The 20,655-nt window shown below is 35.1% G+C and overlaps 1 long non-coding RNA gene across 2 annotated transcripts; it reads left to right on the top strand.

Moving 5' to 3' along the window:
* The first annotated feature begins 344 nt into the window (after positions 1 to 344).
* LOC136793190 (uncharacterized) lies at positions 345 to 10,712 on the top strand. Of its 2 annotated transcripts, none has more exons than XR_010838151.1 (5): positions 345 to 631; positions 3,404 to 3,513; positions 4,469 to 4,628; positions 4,771 to 4,911; positions 9,711 to 10,712. It is a non-coding gene; the product is annotated as an uncharacterized lncRNA (long non-coding RNA). The 2 variants fall into 2 exon arrangements; XR_010838152.1 differs by having other exon boundaries at positions 4,464 to 4,628; positions 9,711 to 10,117.
* Positions 10,713 to 20,655: the final 9,943 nt, after the last annotated feature.

Raw genomic sequence — 20,655 nt, 5'->3', positions numbered from 1 at the left:
TGAGTAGCACAGTTCAAAGGCCATAGTTCTCAAATCTGTCTGCATGTTAGAATCACCCAGAACCTTTTAATATTCTTATTTTCTGGTCTCCATTTGCCAGATATATTGACTTAATTAATCTGGGTCTGGCAATAGCATTTTTTTCCCCAAAGCTCCCTGGGTGATTCTAATGTGCAATAATTTTTTAGAATTACTTCTGTATGGCAAGTTGTCTACATCACTGGAACTGGTGAGCAAATTCATGTGTCTCATGCTGTATTTTTAAAGGATACTATTTTAACCTATTATTTTCTATATTTCTCTCCTTTTTCTTGCCACATTTCCTTTCTCTTATTCAAGATAGAATGCTCTAGGTTCATTACCTCAGGGGAGTGATGTGCAGAGAAGAAAGGAGAAAAAGCCTGTGAGTCATTAGGATAATGTCCCTATGCCTGAGCTTGTAGGAGAATGTGAGAAATGCTCAGGAGGAGGTAACAAGGCTATTCAGGCAATAGGGAGAGTGGCTAAATAGAATGAGGATCTGCAGTGTTTCGACAAGACAGAAAGAGAAGTCTGTGGATCCAGGGGACTGAGAAGACCTTCTTCCTTTCCTGGAAGTTTTGCTGCCACGATATTTTCTGACTCAAGAGAGGTATGTCTGCTTTATGTATCCAGCTTGACCAAACAATAGGCAATATGACAATGATTCCTGTACCTCCAGTTTAGCACAGAGAGAAGAAGCTCCTGGGAGCTGAAAGAGAGTAGGTAAAGATGACTGGATATCTCAGCCATAACTGGTATATTAAGAGCTATTTTGTGTATTTCTCTCCCCGTCCTCCTGTGACAAATGGTTAAAATGTTAGAACTCTGGCATGATTATAAGGTGGAGGAAGAAACCCCAGAAAAAACTGACATCCTCAGAGACAACTTTCTGAAGTTCTAGCTTAATAGAGACTTTTAGTCAAAAAAGAAGTTGAGTTAATGAAAATTTTTTAAAGTTTTGTGTCTTGCACACCTGTGATTCTTACCACCTACACTACTATGCCATTCTAGCAACCAGGAAATATCTCCTCTGCATTTTGTATGCATCTTATAGTCAAATGAATATATCACTGCCAGGTAACATGATTCTGAAGGGCCAGATCATTTGAAGGGAGCAGACCCAAGATGTCTCTGGCTTTGCTCTTGGAATCCCCACACATCTGGAAGACAAAGGTCACTTCTCCACAAGTCTGTCTCATTCTGGAAAAAACTCACTCAAAAGTTGGTAATCCATTAATGGGATATAAGCTACTTTATGTTGTTGGAAGAGAAAAATACTTTTATCCCAAGTTCATCAAGTGTTCTTTCCAGGAGAGAACATTTTAAATTGATGTTATAATTAATGTATCTTGTCTGCTGTAGCTATTCAAATATTATTTCATTTTATTTATTTCCCTGTGGCAATTCTGACTAGCTTATTAGTACATTATTGGCAGAACACATTATGTTAAACCACATACTCATATAAGTTATGGATTTTTAAATTATACTTTTAGCCTTACTTCATGTTCTGTATCTAATCTTGCTAAATTTAAGATATAACTTTAATTTTCCTCCAAAGCATTTGACGTTATTTGCAAAAAAAATTCAAGTTAGATTTACTGTTGAAAAAACTCAAAAAATGAATAATTTGAGCAAAACCCAATCATTTCAGGGCTTTTTAATCATAATGCATTTGCTGCATCTATGCAACTGTTTTGGGGGCTGGGAACGCAGAGAGAATTTGATTGTCTCTGCCCCCAATAACTTTACAGTGCAGTGGTTTCTGCATTGTTTTGAGTCAGAGGGAAAATGTGGAAGGTTTTTAAGGAGGAAAGAACAGTTTCAGGAAGATTGGTCTGGCTCTGGTGTTTGGAATTGTTTGGAGAGAAGTGAGATTGGAGGCAGAGGGTCTGATAATGACACAGGGGTTTTCAAAGGTGACTACATCCTCTCCCCATTAGATTGTTTTATTCCCACATATTTCCTTATATTTTCTCCACATAATTATGTGTTCTTAAACAAAATATAGCTTTCTTTTCATTTAATGTTTGTGAGAGTTGTCCTTCTTAATACACATGGGTCTCATTCACCCATTTCTACTTCCGTGTGGTGATCCATTGTAGGTTGTTGAATGCATGTACATTTTGAAAAATGTATTAAATATTGCTAAATTGTTCTCCAAAGTGACTATAACAATGTTTATCCCAACTAGAATGTATAAAGAGTTTTTGCTGGGCTTCCCTGGTGGCGCAGTGGTTGAGAGTCCACCTGCCAATGCAGGGGACGCGGGTTCGTGCCCCGGTCGAGGAAGATTCCACATGCCGCGGAGCGGCTGGGCCAGTGAGCCATGGCCACTGAGCCTGCGCGTCCGGAGCCTGCACTCCGCAATGGGAGAGGCCCGCTTACCGCAAAAAAAAAAAAAAAAAAAGAGTTCTTGTTATGCCATATTCTTACCAAGAATTTATGTAGCTAAGCATTTGATTTTATCAGTATCATGAGAATCAGACGTGAATATTTTCTTTGAGATTTTCTTTTTCATGGAGGAGGATAGGAAATCACATTTTCTCTTCATATCTTTTGCCCAGTTTTCTATTGTGTTTTTCTTAATAAGTTTTAGGAATTATTAGTATATTCTCCATATACAAGTATTTTTTCTAGTCATTGACATATTTTCACATTGTTTATGGTAATTTGTATGGAAATTTTGTTTTAATTTTTCAAAGCTTGCAGTGTTTTCATATCTGATTTATTCTCTTTACATTAAGAAATGTTTTCTTAATCTATTCTGGGAACTTCTGACAAGTTACCAGATGATATTACTGCTAATGGTCCAAGGACCACACTTTAAGATAACCACTGACTTAGAAAAGGATTCAAGTACTCTTTGGGTTCAGGCAAGCTCAGTTTCCACTGAATGTTAACAATGCTTATTCCTATGTGTGGGGGGTGAGAGGAAAGAGAAATAATTGAGCATGATTTATTGTGTCATGTGTTAGGCATTTTTAGAGTAAACTGGGGTCTGAAAATACTCTGATTCACCTACAGAAAATATCCTTCAGTGCCCCTACAAAATTATAATAAATTTCCTATCCATCAACTGCTAAAACTCTTATGTCTTTTGTAGCTTATAATTAATAGTTTAAGATAATGTTATCTACCAGTAGTTGTCAATGTGTCTGCTTTACCCGTGGTTCAAATACATAGAGCAAAACCATTCTTTTGACAATTTAACATTTTGGCTCAGCATGTTTTGACATTTGTTTTGTGTTTGGAAGCTGTGATATAACCTCTTTCCTGTAGTACGTCAGTTTTTCTGAGTTATCCTTGCAACAACGCATTTCCAGGTTTGATGAAAGATGTACTTTTCGAATCAATTATCTTCCTTCTTTATTTTTCTCAGGATGGAAATGTTACCTTATAAAAAAATATAAACCATCAGAATTTATCACAAACTGAAAAGGTCAGAGATGAAACTGAAGAAAGTGCTTAAGGACTCATCACACCATGAAGGTATCTCCAGTGAAGCATCTTGTGGATTCCATTAAGAAGAACTCTTCCGTCTGGCCCATAATCCATTTTTCTTATCCTAAAATTGTGGAAACACAGTTTACACAAAAGAGCAAAGATTGTGTTTCTTTAATAAAGTAATAATGAACTGAAAAAATATCATCTGTCTGGTATGATTGCTTGAAATCTCATTAAACAGATAAAGCATTTCAAATAAATTAATAAAAAGCTCTCATCATTAATGTAGTATCAGTATGAAATTTTTAATGATGAACTGATTAAGACAATATTAAGCAGATTTATCTGACATTTGTAGCTATAGTCTAAATATTGCAAAAAGGAATTCTATTTCTTTCCCCTGGCCTCAATTTTCTCTGAATGTGCATATGTCATGCCTGATACAGAGTAGGTTCTCAGTAAATATTTGCAGAGTAGATGAGGACATTGGACATTGGTGAATATTGATAAAAATTGAGTTTGATAGGTTATGAACATTGTATTTGTATTCAAACCAAGTTTCACTAAATATTCCCTTCTGGAAGGCTTCTAGACTCAGCCTGCTGAAAATTTTCGAACTGAAAGTGGATTTTATTTGTGTAATTTGCATTTTTCTAGTGAAAAAATATGTATTTTTTTACTTAAGAAAGTTGACCATTTGTTTGGGGGAAAAGAAAACAGGTGGATCTGCCCAAAGCTAGATCTGTGTACTTACTGCCTGTCATTCAATGCAGAGTAGTTACCATAACAACTGCTGTGTCACCTGGACCGAAGAATCCTGAGTATTTCTTCTAGACCATGGAAGCAACTTCCTAAAGGAGAACGCACGTTAAGATGGGCTTCTCACTATATTAACCTATCAAACTATTTGGAGAAAATCAGCCTGCTTCCATAAAATTGATGCTGTGTGTATCAGCTCTCAGAATACAGATTTTCACCTCATTCTTTTGTTTAAGTACAGTGACACGAAATCACCTTCTGCTGGGTCTGACCTCCCTCTGAAAAACCTCTGGTGAGGAAAGAAAAGTCACTTGGCAGCCTGGATCCCACAAGGGAACTTTATCTGCAGTCTTCCTGTTTTTAACCCCCACCCCATCTATACCCAAGTCTTCAATTACAAGGTACCTTCAATTCCTAAGTTTGTCCTCGGATGCTACAATGTGAATTTCTCATCATTATAAGCATTATATTTTAACCTTTTTTCCCTCTTAAATCATTTATCATTCCTCTAAGTACTTTCCATCTTCATACACTGTCTTTCAGATTTACCAATATCTCCAAGTTTTGATCTCAGGGTGACAGCAGTGAAAAGAAGCTTGAAGCAAGATCTCAGTTCCCTGCTTGGGAATCGAACCTTGGCCACCTGGGTGAAAACCTGGAATCCTAACCACTAATCCACCAGTGGTGAGTGGCTAGAAGCAGAGCCCTGGCTCTTATCTTCTTTGAAAAAACAATTCTTTACAAAAAGACTGAAGCTGTAAAACATGTACAGAGTTTATTATTAGAAGCACAGCACCTGTGGGAGAGCACACAGAGAAGCAGTTTATTTTAAACAGAAGCAAAGCAGAAATACACACCCGGAGAAGAGTGTTAATGAAGAGTGCTAATGAGGAGTGTGCTAGAGAGGTGGTTAAATCATTTGTATAAGAGCAGTTTTTCTGGGTCGTTTTTTCCTGTGGCCAATCATCTTGTTTCTTTCCCATATCTGATTGGACCCAGGGCCCTTCCCAATATGCACATGCCTCTTTTAGCCAAGATGGATCCCAGCATGAGGGTCTCTGGGAGGTTAACAGCACATATTATGGGATAATGCCCCCTCCATTTTTAAACCCGAGAATCTTCTGTGCATGTGCAGTGAGGGAGGTCTCCTTGACCTCAAGAATGATAGATGTGGTCATCTTATCTTTTTACTCCAGCAGAGCTTAGTTCCTCTCTGCTCCTGCCATTAACTTTTCTTTGAAATGTCAAGGAGAGACAAGCTCCAATTTGCTCAGCTTGACAAACTCCAGCTGCCCAGCCCAGGGGCCTATCTACCACTTACCTCAGTTTCACTGAAGATTAGGCTGTTCTTGTTTATCATTCTCTGTTGGATTTGGGTAATTTTTGAGAGAAGTTTGTAGAAATAGTAAAAATGTTTTTCTTTACTTAATCATCTTGAAATCATAAGTCCTGAAAATTTAAGTGAAATAAATATGCGAATTTTGCCCTCTATCTTAGGAAAGTATTCAATGTAATCAAAAGTTCTTATGATGCATTTAAAATGTTATTTCTTTTCCTTTTTCTGGTTAAAAACAACTAGTAGTAATTCTATACATTAATTTACACTTATGCTTGCCCTCTAAGAAGGTTCTTATTTGGATAAACCTACTATTCCATGCCATCTTCATATTAACTTTCAAATCTAGCTTCAGTGCAAACTAGATGTATTGGCCCATTAGACAGACAAACCCAAATCTTAAATCAGCTGTGCTTGGAAAGTGAGGGAACAAAATTAGAAATTACAAAAAATGAAAAAGACAGACAACAGCAACTCTCTGCACATTATCAAAATTGTGTATTCTCAGGCAATGTGAAATTCCAATTTCTAAAGCTTGAAAAATTTAATGGTTAAGAAACAAAAACTGAGTTATGTTCCATAGTCAGAATAAAAAGACAGTCATGCAAAATTTCCCTCTGTGAGAAATAGGTTTTGTTCCATTTTGAGCTATTCAAGAGCTCTGGTGATTGGTGAGCAAAGCCAACTTGTGACTAGCAATAGTCAAATAAGAATAGTCCTCTCCTCATGATATTGTTGTTCTGAATTTGTTTATGCTTAACTTTAATTACGATGATCTGAGAACCTGGAACTGATGAACAAAAGGCCAAGCCCCTAGAAAAAGCATAATTCCGTGTACCTGGGATGCCTTCTTATCCGAGGAAAGAGAAGGATCTGAAAGAAATAATTGATATTCTGTTTCCTTGTAGTAGATGCCTTGATAAATGAGATTTCTGCCAAGAGTAGGATGTCTTGTATGTGCCTATCAGTTCTAAAATAGAGTAGAAAGAAAGTTCTCTGTGAGTCCTCTTGACTTTTCTATCTAAAGATGATTTAGTAGAGAATGAAAAACTTCCATTCAGACGACCATCTTCATATTAAAGGAAATTTTTCTAAAAGTTTGAAACTTCAGGAGCCATTATCATTATTTTGTGTTGTAAGAAGCAGCCTCCAAGAGCCTCCAATTCACCACTTACTCAGTTTAGAGTTTCCTTCTATACCATTAAATGCTGAAGTCAATAAACAGGTTTTTTTTTTTTTTTTTTTTTTTTTTTTGTGGGATCAGAATTTCAGTTAGTGGAGAAAAAGATAACATACTTCATAAAAGATGATGAAGTTGGAGGAAATTGGAGGAAAGCAAAAACATCTGTAATTTTTTAGATGTTTTCATTCAAAAAACCATATTTTATTCAAATTATTATCCATTTTTCACATGGTATCTATTTATTTTTGGTTCTTTTCATCACTCTTTTATTGTATGTGTGTCCTAATGAGTCTTCACTAATCTATAGTAATAGGGAAAATGACATAGGTTAAAATACCAATGTTGAGGTCCTCAAACAAGCATTACTGAGTCATCTGTAATATAATAATAAACTGCAGGTATTAGGAAAAAGGACTAATACATTTTATTAATTTCATGTTAATTATGAAGACAGCATACTTCAAGGAATAGTATTTGACCCACTGTGTGTACTAATATCTGTAATTAGCCATAATTCAATGGGACCTTACTGCATAACTCAAATCAGTACCTCACTTAGGGCAACCATCAATGTCTTATATGTTGTTCTTTCATGTACATATATCAACCTCTCTACCAGACTACACCCTCTCAGAAAGAATCCTCACTTGTGTTTTTTTTGGTGACTATTACTTTCCTAGCATGGTGTCCAACACCCAGTATTCACTCAGTATTGTTTTTGGAATGTATAAATGATTTTCATCTAAGTTCTCTTATTTGCAAAGTACTTTTCTAAAAATATACTTTATCAAATCCATTCCAGAAGAAACACAAATGTAAAGTGTTTTTGATTACCTTGGCTGGTTCATCCAGATAATTTGCATCAATGTTACTTTTTTAAAAATTAATTTTTATTAGAGTATAGTTGATTTACAATGTTGTGTTAGTTTCTGCTGTACAGCAAAACAAATCAGTTATACATATATGTATATCCATTTGTTTTTAGATTCTTTTCCCATAGAGGTCATTACAGAGTATTGAGTAGAGTTCCCTGTGCTATACAATAGGTTCTTATTAGTTATCTATTTCATATATAGTAGTATGTATATGTCGATGCCAATCTCCCAATTTGTCACTCCCCCACTTTTCCCCTTGGTAACTATAAATTGGTTTTCTACATCTGTGACTCTAGTTCTGTTTTGTAAATAAGTTCATTTTTTATAGATTTCACATATAAGTGATATCATATGATGTTTGTCTTTCTCTGACTTACTTACTCAGTATGACAATCTTTAGATCCATCCACACCATTGCAAATGGCATTATTTTGTTCTTTTATATGACTGAGTAATATTCCATTGTATATATGTACTACATCTTTTTTTTTTTTTTTTTTTTTGGTACACGGGCCTCTCACTATTGTGGCCTCTCCTGTTGCAGAGCACAGGCTCCGAACGCACAGGCTCAGTGGCCATGGCTCATGGGCCCAGCCGCTCCACGGCATGTGGGATCTTCCTGGACCAGGGCACGAACCTGTGTCCCCTGCATCGGCAGGCAGATTCTCAACCACTGTGCCACCAGGGAAGCCCACCACATCTTTTTAAACCATTCGTTGTCAATGGACATTTAGGTTGTTTCCATGTCCTGGCTATGTATATGGTACTGCAATGAACATTGGGGTGCATGTATCTTTTTGAATTATGATTTTTCTCCAGATATTGTCCAGGAATGGGATTGCTGATCATATATTAGCTCTATTTTTAGTTTTTTAAGGAACTTCCATACTGTTTCCCATAGTGGCTGTACCAATTTACATTCCCACCAGCAGTGCAGGAGTTTCTTTTCTCCACACCCTCTCCAGCGTTTATTGTTTGTAGAATTTTTGATAATGACCATTCTAACTAGTGTGAGGTGATATCTCATTGTAGTTTTGAATTTTTAATTTTCATACTAATTAAACATCTAATAACATCTAAAAAATTACAGATGATTTTGCTTTCCTCCAATTTCCTCCAACTTCATCATCTTTTATGAGGTATGTTATCTTTTTCTCCACTAACTGAAATTCTGATCCCACAATAAAAAAAAAAAAAAAAAAAAACCTGTTTATTGACTTCAGCATTTAATGGTATAGAAGGAAACTCTAAACTGAGTAAGTGGTGAATTGGAGGCTCACTGCTTCGTACAACACAAAATAATGATAATGGCTCCTGAAGTTTCAAACTTTTAGAAAAATTTCCTTTAATATGAAGATGGTCGTCTGAATGGAAGTTTTTCATTCTCTACTAAATCATCTTTAGATAGAAAAGTCAAGAGGACTCACAGAGAACTTTCTTTCCACTCTATTTTAGAACTGATCGGCACATACAAGACATCCTACTCTTGGTAATAATCGCTGCTGGTCAATATTGAGATATTATTCTAATCCTAGAATTAATTATAATGATGGAGGTGGAAATATTGACCAGCAGCATTTGTTTTTTTTTTACAATAGAGAAAGTTTTCAGTCATATGATCCCACTGATCTTTACAAAATTCCATGTACTTGCATGGTGGTTACTATAATTCTTATTTTATAGTTGAGTGAGTAAAGAAAAAAGAAGTCATGTGACTTGTCCAAAATCACATAGGTAGTAAATGAAGGTGATGGGGGGACATGTATTCTGGTCTTTCTGACTCCAGTACCTCATGTTAAATGGTCAGTCCTCAATTTTCAAGTGCCTAAATTATACAGCCTTCCTCAATCTAAAAACAAAACACACAAACAAAAGTAACAAACACCTACTTATTAAAGAAATCACCTGTCCACATGACTATAGGAAATTCTCCTCCCATTGCACCTCTCATTCCATGTTTCTGGTACTTTGTTGATAACAGAAGGTATCAAATTGTTTTCTAATTTACAAATATATTCTCTTCTGAAGAGAGTATTTTCATTGTCTCCTATTGATTTGTGTTTGTTTATTCATTCTTAATGTGGTGAAGAATATTATGCTGCTGTGCTGCCTGATTTTGAATGGTCACAGATGAATTTATGCCTGAACCATCTGGAAGTTCTGGATCAAGAGAGACTTAAGTCAAGCCTTGTCCTGCATCTCTCAGGGAAGAGTCCACAGAAGGCACAAGTGGAAGTCTCCTCCTGCCTTCCTCTTCTGGGACCCCTCAAGTTTTCAATTCAATCCCTTCCCTGCCTCAGTTAATGGAAACTTCTTCCAGAGGATTCTCTCTCATTTCTGCTGCTGTCCCATCCCTTACGGTATATTTACCACACTGAAACCAAGGTGGTCTTTTAAAAACAAATCTATCAATCACTTGTCCAAAAGCCTTCAAGAGCTTCTGATACATTTCTCACTTTCCCACTCCCACCCTTTTAATGTGTGTTTTGAAAATAGACCACCATTACCATTTTCCTTACCATGAAAAAAAAATATCAAAAAAGGATAAAAGTATAATGTAACTTTAGCTTAAATTTATCATTTTCTATTATTTAATGACTTTCAAAGCATACCACGGTCTATCAACTATTTTATTTTTATAGACCTGTAAAATTGAGCATCCATGCTCTCTAAGACTTGCCAATCTAGATGGCTGATAAAAGACTAAATGTGAGTTACTTCTATGGTTTATGACAGTGCTGTATTTCTACACCATCCATTGAATTTTTGGGGGGAAAAACAGAACTTCTGTGTCCTTATTCTTCAAGGAGAGAATTCTTAGACTCCACTGGGTAGTCCATATCTCTAAACTCTACTTCTATGTGATTATATTCCCAGAGCCAATCATTTCAATGGAAAAAGAACCTTCATGACTATAGGAAATCCATTTAGTATCCCACTTGAGATGAAAATTAAATCCTATAAGTCCTTTTTTGTTTGTTTTGTTTAGCTTCAAATATGACATCTTTTAAAAGAGATAAACTAATCCACTGTATGAAACTAGTCTCTATTTGGCTATCCACTAAAATAAAATAAAAATTTTATTAATTTGAAGGAATTTCTCTTGGAATATTTATTGGAATAGTTCACTATCTAATAAATGTTAGTTTTTCAAAATTCAGTTAGCAGCCAAATGTTTATTAATACTCTTATTTTCATCATAGTGGTCTTTTGAAATAAGCATGCACAATATCCTGTAAGCAGGCTTGATCATAAGTTTGTTAAGAACAGATAGAAATTGATTTATTAAGTAAATATTTACTAAAGCTCAATTCCATAGTAATTCACAGGATATTAGGCACGAAATAACAGTCCATAGAGAATGCTAGTGTAGACGCCAAAAGCATACTAAAAAAGCATAAATAGAGTTTTCAGCAGTGCACAGCCACTCCAGAAGTTATATGCAAAACAGAAAAACAGTATTTACACACTCGCTTATAGGAAAGCAAAGTCTCTGGTAGAGATTAATTGTTGAGAGATAATTCTCTCCAAGTCTCTAAATTTCTATGTGTCTAATGAGTGGGGGCATTAATGCCCTTTTCTCTAAAATATCTTTCAAAGGATGTGTGTATAAAATAGCCTTGTAAATTAGAGATGCTATCTCTCCCTGGAAGAGGGGACATGTTTGCTTATTGTTCAATATACTAATTTCTCCTTCTAGAAAAATCATGAAGCAGGTCTGCTTACTATCCATTATAAAAGATTCAAGTTACTGAAGTTTAGGTTCTTCATCTGTGAAACAAAATTTTCTGCATGCTACATGTACTCCATGGGACTTGGGGGACCAGGAGGAATGATACAAACATGAAGCTCATGCTGTCTTCTCTGCTGTGTAATAATCTCCTTGTCTCTGACCAAGATATCTCATGTCTTCTGTTAACATCCACAAGACTATGGCAAGTTTACTACCTTGCAAATAGGGTGAAAATATTATATTCTTAGCAGTTCTTGACATTAATTGTTAGATATCTAATATTTACAGTTTTAACAAATACCACTAGAAAAGAGGGTATCACATTATGGTCCTGTTTTACACAGAAAACAGCTCCTATCTGTCCTGACTGTTGAAAGGGGACTTAGGAATCACAATCAATTGTCCTTGGAAACTCTAAGAATGCAGTGCATCATGCCTCATTGTGCAGTCTGAATTTATACTACTTGCTATTTATGCTATTTATACTACTTAGTGTGAAATTCTGATAAAAGTCTGATTAGAATTCTTGAAGGAGATAGATAATGGAGAGAAGGGGCAAGATACAATAAATGACAAGATAATAGCTGAACATTTTCTGGAATTCAAGAAAAAACAGAAACTTAACGTGAGGGAAACATGTCCAGCCTCAGCTTCATTTGAGGTCCCTCCATCTCCTGCAGTCACACTGGTCATTTTTCAGCTTCTTAAACATGCTAAATTCTTTGCACTCTCGGGGACACAACCATGCTATTCTCTTTCTGAAATGCTATTTCCAGGAAGTGGTGGGCTTTTACTCATCCTTTAACTTCAGCAGCACGTCTCTAAAATTCTTCTCTAACCATTTTATCTAAAATAGTCTCATTTCCCTTATTTTCCACAAAGAATCTTGTTTTATTTCCATGGAGTATGGTTACTTTATTGATATATGCATGTACTTCTTTATTATTGTCTCTCATGGTGAGGGCTGAGACCATATACCTTCATGTTCTTCATTGTATCCCATCTTTGGACAGCTTTAACAAAGTACCATAGACTTGGTGGCTTGTAAACAACAGAAATTTATATCTCACCATTCTGGAGCTGGAATTCCGAGATCAGGGTGCCAGTATGGTGAAGTTCTGGTGAGGGTCCTCTTCTGGGTTGCAGAATTCTTGTTTTATCCTCACATGGCAGAAAGAGGGTAAGAGAATCCTCTGGGGGTACTAATTCCCATTCATGAGGGCTCCACTTCCATGCCCTAAATACCTTCCAAAGGCTCCAACTCCTAATACTAGCAGTTTGGAGGTTAGGACTTCAACATATGAATTTGAAGGGGACACACATTCAGTCCACTGCATATCCTCACTGTTAAGCACAATGCCTAGCAAATGACAAGACATCAATAAATGTTTGCTGATTAACTAAATATATCACCAAAGGTAAGCACTTAATCCAATAAACATAAATAACAGATTAAATAAATATGTATAGTTATAAAACTATTATGTATTTTTATATAAAACTGTAAAATGATTGAAAAGAAAATCCCTTTATAATGGGCTGTGACAAAAAAAAAAAAAAAAGTAACTAGTAACTCCAACAAAGTCCATGGGTAACTGCAAGCTGTTGCGCCTGATAGTTTAAGTGGTATAATTTCAACAGAAAGTTTCATTTCTGAGTTGATAACTTGAGAAATATAAGTGTGAGTATATTAGTGAAAATTAGAAAGGTAAATCCTAACTGGAACTTAGGACAGACTATGTCCTTTCCAAATTACTAAAATGAGACAAAAAATTAAGAAAGATGACCACTGCCCCAAAACAAGGACAGCTACTTCTTTAAAGACTATCAGACCAAGACAGATTCAAGACTTAATTTTTAAACATCTTTATCAAATATAAAGATGTTTAAACTTTTCCAAAGCATTTTTATTGTGTTTAAACTTTTCCAAAGCATTAAGAAAGACAAAGCACTCTTATGAATGTTGATGATAAGATCTTATATAAGTTATTATAACTTAGACTCAAGCAGTGTGCTTAAATAATAATGCACCATGACCTAGAGTGTTTTATCATGATTTAACTAAGGAGATCATAAAATTTATTGTCCAAACAAAACCTTTTTGAAAGTAAAAGAGGATTCTATTAATAATTACTTTCCATATCCAATATTCAATCTATATGGAATTGGTATTGGCTCCACATTCAAAATATGTGCAGAATTCAAACACTTCTCCCTATATATTCGATTTCAGCTCTGTCTTAACTGTATTAATGTCTCTCCTGGTTTTCTGCAATCATTCCTAACTGCTCTCACTGTTTCCACTACTGCCCTTTACAGTTTTTTTTCTTGTTGTTGTAGAAGAATCCTTTAAAAAGGTATATTGGATTATAGCCCTTTCTGCTCAGAACTTTCTGATGACTTCCCCTATCCTTCAGAGTAAAAGTCAAAGTCCTTTTGGTCAATAAGGTTCAATACTATTTAACCCCTCCTCCCTACCCCCTACCCCCAGTGCTCTCCCTCTAGCTTGCTCCCCTCTATCTATACTAACATCCCTGCTGTTCCTTGAATTTACTTGTAAATTTCCTTGTTTAGGACCTTACAACTGGCTCTTCCCTCTGCCTGGAATGTTTTCCCCAAAGATATCAACCTTGTTTAATCTCCCTCAAGGCTTTATTACAATGTCACCTTCTAAATGAAGCCTGCCTATCAACTGTATTTAAATTGTACTCACTCACTCCATACATATCTTCCCTACCTGAAATGTCATATCTATTTATTTTCTCTATTGTACTTATAATATTCGAATATAGTATTTATTCACTTATATTTATTGCTTATTTTCTCTTATATACCAGAATATAAGTGCTATAAGAGCAGAGTTTCTTTCTCTTTTTTTCTCTTTTCTTCTCTTTGTCCTTTTTCACTTATATTAGGTGACTAATAAATATTATTCAATTAATAAATGAGTTAAACATTTTCTCTTGAAATTTTTCTAGAATTTCTACTTGACTCTTCTTATATATTCTAGTTCTCTTGAACAGGTTGTTCAGTTTTCCCAAGGCCATGTCTGATAACTCTGGCTCTTCTGTGGGTATATTTCTATCATGTTATTTCAGACCTTCCTCCTCTTTCTCCATATGCCTTGTTATTTTTTGGTTGAATACCTGACATTGTAGAGGTAATCTGAAGCACTGGATGATGTTACCTTTCTCCAGAAAGGATTTACTCTGCCTCTGGCAGGCAGTTAGGTGAGAGAAAGATCACTTTTAAGTCATTCAGAGATTGAACTGATTCACAGTGGAGTCTTTATGAGGGCTGGTCTATTCTAGATTGCTATTACTCAGTGGTATAGCCCTTCAGAGGTCCCAGCTGAAAGATGGGCATTTTAGTCCCCATACACCTTGGCTGGTCCTTAACCCCAATATTTTACCTCCCAAGCACTACAAAGTTGCTAACGGTTCTATTCAGTGATTTGGCCTCTCAACCACCTTGCTTGGAAGAAGTTTGGATGGTATAAACTAGTGGCTGTACTGGAAGTAGATGTCCCAATATTTACAGACTATCTGCCATAAATCCTTGTGTATAAACACATTATATAAGCTTTAAATAATGCATTATTAAATGTGGATTCAGCTATTTCCAAACACTTTGTTTCTTTCTTTTATAAAACCACAAATTTAAATATTTCTTGAAACACTTAAATCAAGATACAGGTATCCTCCACTTTTCAAAATTTCTGTTTATACCTCTTTGCTTTTACAAGAGACCCACATTAGTACCTGTTTTCACTAACCAAAAGAATTCCAAAGAGGACTTTCACTTTTACAAAAAAAGCCAAAAAGTGAAAATAGTGTCCAGTGTTTGTTTTGCAGGGAGCCATTATAGAGGCAGCTGTACCCGGAGCAGCGAGAGTGGCACAGCCAAGCTTTTTCCCCAGGAACCACACACAGCATCTCAGCTTCAAGCCACCACGGCTTTGAACTGTGTGTGAGCATCTATGCTTTATCTCCATTTATTTTGTGTATTCATTAGCAAGATGTGTCCTAAGGTAATTGCTTCTTTGTTTTATGCCATTTTGGCTTACAAAAGTCTTCATAGGAACGCTCTACTTTCAGATAGCTGGCGAAACCTGTACCTGTTTATATAAAGATAACTTACTTAACTATAATGCTAAAATTATTTTTCCCAGATTGAAAAAATAAGTAAGTATCATCCCTCATGAAAGAATTTTGTTAAAACCAATAAAAGAATCTCTATGTCTGGATATGACATAAACCACGTTCATAATACTAGACTATGTAACGTAGAATAAAATTTCTCAATGTGTGTTTCTTTTTAGAGGTATTTTATCATTTTAAAACACGCCCCCCACCAAGAAAAATGAAAAGTTTATGTTCAAATATGTTTGGGATTTCCCAGATACATGTCCCCAGCTTGGGGACATGGGATGTGCTAGGATTTTAAATGTTTTGAATGTTATACACGAAAGACTTGTTTTCCTTTTTCTAAGCTAAGATTTTCCTACCTTATTTAGAAGATAACTTTTTTTTCATTTTATACCTATTGACATCCAAAGGAAGTTGTTTTCCATGGGACATATATTAAGTAATTGTGTTCTGGAAGAAACTGAATAATATAATAGAGTCTCTACCTTCCAGGGACTTTTAAAAAATAAGTTAAAGAGAAAAATGTATTCACATTAAGTTAAAATGGAATATACATTTAAACTCACTTTAAGGCTCTAACACAAAAGAAGTCATGATTAAAGGGTAAAACTAATTACCCAGTCCTTTGTGATCAAGTGTACCATGGCATCAGAAGACCAAAACCAATGCCAGGGTTTAATTTAATTAGCATTATAATTTGCAACAATGAATACAAAGTCTTCGAGGTCAAAACTAGAGAAGAACAATCTTTGAAAATCCCAATGCTGAAACAGTGTTATTTGCCAACCAAATAAAGGTCACAGTATTGTTTATTTATTAACTTAGAAGGTTTAGGGTGCTCCCTGCAAATATAGTGCAATAAAAATGGAAGCCATTAAAATAACCTTGTTTTCTTGTGTAACAAAACCTGGACATTACAGGGTATTCCAGAATAACACACATCAGGTTTTTTCTTATATATTTCTCATTAACTTTTTAAAGCCTCCTGGCTTTGTGGAATCACTGCAGTAAGTTCTAAAAGATATATGAAATGGAAAACAAAATATAGCCTGTCTTTACCTCCTCCTAAGCAATAGGCAATAGCATGCCTGATTTCTTTGGTTTTGTTTTTCATTTTTGGAGAGTTTTTTAGCCAAATTCCTGTCAGGATAGTCGTCCTCTTCTATATAAAGCTTTGAAAGAAACCCAGCACACTCACACAAACATGCACTGAGGGGACACATAAAAATCAAGACTTCAGAATTCATTCAGATCATAGCATATTTTACCTACTCTGACCTGCTATTTTAGCTTTTATTATCTGTGGTGTTGTGGTATTCTCTGTGGGTGTGTCTCTCTGGCCTGTTTTCTTAACTGATCTTAAAAAGAGTTTTCATTTGGAATCAACACAATGGCATCTCAACACAGACTATCTCTTGCACTACTTAAATTCAAGATAAGAACCCCCACCATGGTATTTGTGATTTTAAAAATATCATTGTTTTTCACTGTCTCCCAAAACATAAAAATGTAACTTGCCTCTCATGTGTACAGCAGTGAGAAAACTTTGGGAGACAGGAAGTTCATTAGAGTACTTTTGGACTCAGGTAACAGTATATCTGACTAAAAGTGGGTATATAAACAATATGGATTATTTCCCTAATAACAATGAGTCTGTAGATATGCAGATCAGGGTTGGTTAAGTGACTCAGCAGTTGTCAGGACTCTATGTCAGCTTCTCTGGCCTTAAACTCATGGTCACAAGATGGCTACAGTAGCTCAATAACACCTTCATAGGACAATATCCAAAAGTAGGAAGGAAGGGGCAGTGGTTTCTTTTCCATGAACATTGTTTATTCAAGAAGAAATAAATATTTCCTGCAAGTCTGCAGTAAACTGCTTTCCTGTCTCACTGGCCATCATTGTATCACTTGCCTGTGCCTCGGCTGCAAGGAAGATTAGAACAACAAGCATCCAGCATTTTTAGCCTCCATAATGCTAAATGGACTCTGCCGACAAGGAAAAAGGCTGTCAAATATCTAACTGTAACTACCTCAGGAAGAGGCAAAGGAAGTGGTTTTTTCCTTATATAGACCACTAGTCCTGTTTGGACAACCATTCATTGTGCAATTTTACTTTTCTTTGACATTGAACCCATTCTTGTCTTGTTTCTACTAGACTAAGAAATTTTTTCTTAATTTAAAAGGACATATTTTGTATATCCATCTTATATAAATATGAACCTTTAATACTGTTCTTGAATAAGTTTTCAGTTGGTTTTCAACCCCACCATAACATTAATGAGGAAAAGTTAAAATCCAAATTACTCCTAAGGTTAAACCAACAAATCGCTTGAAATTTAAGGATGAGTCAATATCTGACTTTAAAATCAGAAGTCTTTGTAGCTTCAGACAGTCTAATAAATCCTGATGAAACTGTGTGCAAAATTTCTAAATCTTTATGTATGGATACTTTGTTTTGTATGAGAAACCCAAAGCTTTGGCAAAGTCTTAAAATGTCCACACCCTCTAAAAGTTTAGAAACACTAATAACAATGATAATTATATAATTATCAGGGTGTTTTAATGAGCTTATGAGTTGTTTTAGAAAAAAACTCTCATCTACATTTTAGAAATAGCTTTGATGAATAGTGTCATTATATTTAGAGCCATGGTTTCACAAAAGCATTTTCATAAAGTCCATAATATTTGTTGCTTATCCATATTATTGAACAACAGAGGAATTATTAACCTTCTTTATGCCTAACTCCAGAAAAGGTCAATTGACTACAGAAAAAGTAGATAGCAACCTCATCTTTTATTTTCTTTCTGAGTACTTCTTCTTTCAGCTGTTCAGTAAGTTGTGTTTTTGAAGTGTGCCATTGGTTTATCACAACTGAAACTTAGCAGACAAACGTAAAGCTTTGGTGAAATTTGCCCAAGGTCATTTAGATAATAACTGTTGGAGACTCAAAGCCAGGACACATGATGCTGAGTCTAATACTCTTTTTACTCTATCACAACTGGCTTTCTTTATGAGGGGTATTTATTTACAGTATAATCGATATGCTGAAACTGGGAGAAAAAAAACCTATTCTGATTATTCTACATGTTTAGTTGGTCTACAGAGGCAGTTCACAGAATACAAGGTAAATTTTCAAAAGTATGTGTTTTCAGTAACAACATTGCAATTCCATTGACTATGTTAACAATCCCCACATTATATATGTTTAGTAATACATTTCTTGAAGACCATACACATAAATTCAGAAAATAGGGTAAACCCTCTTTGATTTGTGATTCTAGTTATTTGAGTAAATGCCATGTATACACAGAAAAATAATTAAAATATTAAAATTTCCTTTTGATCTTTAAGAATGAAATTAGTCACCAATCAATTTTAGTTTCTATTTTAATCATTGTGAAAAATATATTTAATTAAATTTAATAGTTTTCCTCTATTTTATGCTATAGATGGTTTAAATCTTCATTTAAATGTTAATTGCCAGTAACATCAGGGAAAATCCTTTATAATTCAATTTTATTCTGCCTTAGTTTTATAAAATCCAAGATATTTATTTCATTTTAAAGTATAATGGGACATAATGATATGAGAAGGTGAAAATTAATATAAAATTCTGCAGTAGTCTCCAAACAATTTTGCATGATGATTCCAAAAGAATAAAATATAGTGTTTTCATGTTAGTTTCAGCAAATGGAGCTTAAAATTCACAGTTACAGTCAAGCTGCAAAACTCTTCTTCATTCAAAAGAGGAAATGATTACCTTCTGGTCTTTTCATTAGTTATCAGCAAGTTGCTACAATTAGATTAGGGATGGATGAAGACCTTATTTTCCATTTCATTCTGTGTTACATTATCTGTGCAGTGCATATTGTATATTTAATAGAAGTTTAGAGAAAAAAGGTTAAATAGATTTATAATTTTGATGGGCTCAATAAGGAACAGTGTCATAGTTGACTGGTCAGACTGAAAATCAGTTTATGAGTTTAAAATGCAAACGGTGCTCAGTTTTAAGCAGAACTATTTCTAGACCTTCCTTAGGGAGGTGCTGGCCTATTCTTTTCACAGGTGGCTCCAGGATGCCTAAGAAGATGTTATTCCTAGAATATAACAGTTATGAGAATCTCATGTTGAGCCAGCAGATTTATTCAGCATTAGTAGAGAGACCTCACTAATTTTATACTGTGCCAAAGAACTGTTCAAGTATTTAGTAAAGGCTAATCATAATTATTTATTTTAATTATTATCACATGAATTTTGTGATATATCAATTGTTTTAATGACACCTTCAATCTTTCACATACCCATGCCCTTTGTCATGTGAATATACACATACTCCCACCAAAGGATGGATTATGTTTCCCTTGATTTTAGTTGGACATATGACTAGTATGGATAAAAAGATGTTATCAAATGATACACAAACTAAGACTTTAAAAAAGGGCTCACATATTTCCACTTATGCTCTTACATCTTTGTCTCTGCCCAAGTTGGCCTGCTGGAAGATGAAGAATGCAGGACCCAGTGACCTCTGTTGCCCCAGTCAGTCATGTTACAGACATGTCAGTGATCCCAGCTGAAAACAGAAGAACTGCCCAGGCAAGCTCAGCCTTAAAAACTCACCTGCATACACTCAGGGGACCTACACACAAAGGCGGAGCCAATTCCAAAGCTGAACCCAAAGAGCTGTGTGAACAAAGAAAAGAACAGGATATTTCTCCCAACAGCCTCAGGAGCAGCAGATTAAATCTCCACAATTAACTTGATGTACCCTGCATCTCTGGAATACCTGAATAGACAATGAATCATCCCAAAATTGAGGTGGTGGACTTTGGGAGCAACTGTAGACTTGGGGTTTGCTTTCTGCATCTAATCTGTTTCTAGTTTCATATTTATCTTAGTTTAGTATTTAGAATTTATTATCATAGGTAGATTTGTTTATTGATTTTCTTCCTCTCTTCCTTTTTCTTTATGTATATATATATATTTCCTTTTTCTCTTTTTGAGAGTGTGTATGTGTATGCTTCTTTGTGTGATTTTGTCTGTATTGCTTTGCTTTTACTATTTGTCCTATTTTTCTGTCTGTCCATTTTTGGGTTTTTTTTTTAATATATAGTTTTTAGCGCTTGCTATCATTGGTGGATTTATTTTTG

This window comes from Kogia breviceps, chromosome 19 (genome assembly GCF_026419965.1).
Source record: "Kogia breviceps isolate mKogBre1 chromosome 19, mKogBre1 haplotype 1, whole genome shotgun sequence".
In the NCBI taxonomy this organism is placed as follows: Eukaryota; Metazoa; Chordata; class Mammalia; order Artiodactyla; family Physeteridae; genus Kogia; species Kogia breviceps.
The sequence above is the reverse complement of the archived record's forward strand: the minus strand, read 5'-3'. Positions and strand labels throughout refer to the sequence as shown.